General features: G+C 41.2%; 1 annotated feature.

Annotated features, from left to right (window-relative positions):
* Window positions 307–2166: an enhancer, noted in NCBI's record as "VISTA enhancer mm398". NCBI's record gives its function as "enhancer in: limb[5/6]" and the evidence as "EXISTENCE:transgenic organism evidence [ECO:0001131][PMID:17130149]".

Genomic DNA, 2377 nt, shown 5'->3' with positions numbered 1-2377 from the left:
TATTTTTATTTTATTTTATTTTATTTTTATTTTTATTTTTATTTATTTATTTATTTTTTTACCAAACTTCACTTGATTCCACAAATGAACACCAGTGGATCCTTTCCTTTTAAAATGTATTCACGTTCTTTCTTTATTTAAACTTCACAGTTACGAGTGAGCTAGAGGCAGGTAGTATGTTCCCTTGCTTTGTTTGTTTGGAGCACTGTCAAAGCTAAGCCAGAATGATGTTCTGAGAAAAGCTATTCATTACCACTAATGGTTAACCAAGACCAATACTGGGTGTACTTAGCTGCAGCCTTCATTTTCCCCTCCTATTTAGAACCAAGCAGGCTATAATTGAGAGAATTGAGGAGAGAGATGGGCACTTTCATCAGTCTCAACATCCATTTTATTTGGGCCTATGATCCAATTTTCTTTAGTACGCCACAGTGTCCCCTGGTTCTGGGTACTCCGACTTATTTTTCATGTTTACCTGGAAAGCATTTTCTATGCTTTGTTCCATGTGCTGTAGCTTTTATGGGAATTTGTTTAGTTTTCCTCTGAATGTAAACGTGTTCTTAGAGGCTTAGGTGCTTCTCTCACATGAAGCCAGTCAAGCTTCTCTGCCGCAGCAAGCTCTGTGTTCTTGCTGATTATCAGGGACATTCTGTTGGGCAGAATGGAAACAGTGCTACAACAGTAATTAGATTTCATCGGGATGATAACCAGCAAGATTTTTTAATTGCAGAGAATGATCAGAATGGTATGTTTTGCTGCCACAGAATTTAATACGAGCAGCCCTTTATTAATAACAACCCCCTTTCCAAACATGTGGCGTGTATTTGCGGTTCATCTCCACTATGGCCTAATGATGTTAGATTCCTTTCATTAGTAAAAAAGGCTCAAGAAAAATCTACATATCTAGATAACCAACCCAGTAGCAGACCCAGAAGGGAATTAAGTGTCTAACTTATAGTCCCATCGCCTCTCAATGGTCAGCTGCTCAGCAGAGAAAAAGCCAGTTTTCTAAGTGTTTAGACCACTCCCTAAGCTGCCCCTTCACTTTCAAGAATGTAAACAAAGAAATGTCTACTGTTGTGATTAGTTTTAATTGAGTGAAGGATGAGAGTGAAAGGAAGCAGCAATTTGGGTTGTTAGAGCCTAAACATCTTGGACCTCTGTGGCACTTACAGACCCCCCTCCACTTCCCTTTCTTCCTGTCTAGAGAGGACTGGGGAGACCAAAAGGAAAGCAGAAACAGATGTGTACAGGTCTTGGTGACCTGCCAAGAGGCTGATGTTTTATGCAGATACCCACACAAGCACAGCCGATAAATGTTCCATAAATCCACAGCTGCATCCCTTCAACAGGTACCAAACAATGCGGAAAGTCTGCATTTTTTCAAGGGGACAGGGGCTCTGAAAGTCTGAGGTCCAAGGCTCTGCACACAGAATTCCATTTCTCCTCCAAATTGTCTGCAGCGTCGTTTGCTAAGCATTGTGGGACTCCGGTCTTAACTGATTGCAAATGTCTCTGAGGTAAAGTTTTCCATGGGAGTCACCAGCTGGATTTGGCCAGTGTTCATTCTCTCTTGAGGTAAAATTTGCCAAAAGGGGACGGGTAATAATGAGATTCCCACCCTCAAGTCCTGACGTGGCCATAAGAAGAAGCTGTCAACTGGGGTTTGTTTTCCATGCAACAGAAGTGCAGAGCACTTACAGAGACCAGGTAAAGTCATTAAAAAAAAAGTAACTGGACTCTTACTTCTGCTCAGCCAGAGGACTTCCAGTGGTTTGTGAGTACAGCCCCCAAAAAAAGAGGAGCAGTTTCCAGAAAAAACACCTTAAGCCGCCAAGCCAAGCAATCTTCTTAAAGTGGGTAAAAGCAGGGCTGGCAGGGTGCAGCTTGGAAGCCAGAAACCTTCCTTGTTTCCTTTGCCTGCTCTCGTGGACCCGAATCCTGGATTTTAATAAGGCAGCAAAATTGAATTGCCAGGAAGAACGGAGCTGTCACCTGCTGTGTATCTTCATTAAGAATTGAAATTCTTCAAAATAAGCTTTCCCACCAGGATTAAAAGACAGAAAATCTATTGTCACAATTTCTGGATGTTTGTTCTTGTATTTCCCAAGGGTCAGAAGTCGTCATTAAAACACATAGTTCTCTTCAAATTGGACTTCCTTGAAAAGAGTGTTATTAGTTCTTTTTTTTTTCCTTTAAAGGAATCATAAGTAGAGGGAAGACAGGGTTGGCCTTTCCAAAGCAAAACTGTAAGTTAGTAGGTACTCAGTACCTTTGCCTGAGATATTCATGTCTGTTGACTTCTAAGCAAAGGTCAGAGCGACTTTCTGAGTTATTCTGGCGAAGTTTCTTCTGTTTGCTCTCCAGATAATGTCAG

The sequence above is a fragment of the Mus musculus genome, chromosome 6 (assembly GCF_000001635.26).
Source record: "Mus musculus strain C57BL/6J chromosome 6, GRCm38.p6 C57BL/6J".
Lineage (NCBI taxonomy): Eukaryota > Metazoa > Chordata > Mammalia > Rodentia > Muridae > Mus > Mus musculus.
This window is presented reverse-complemented; position numbering and strand designations above follow the sequence as displayed.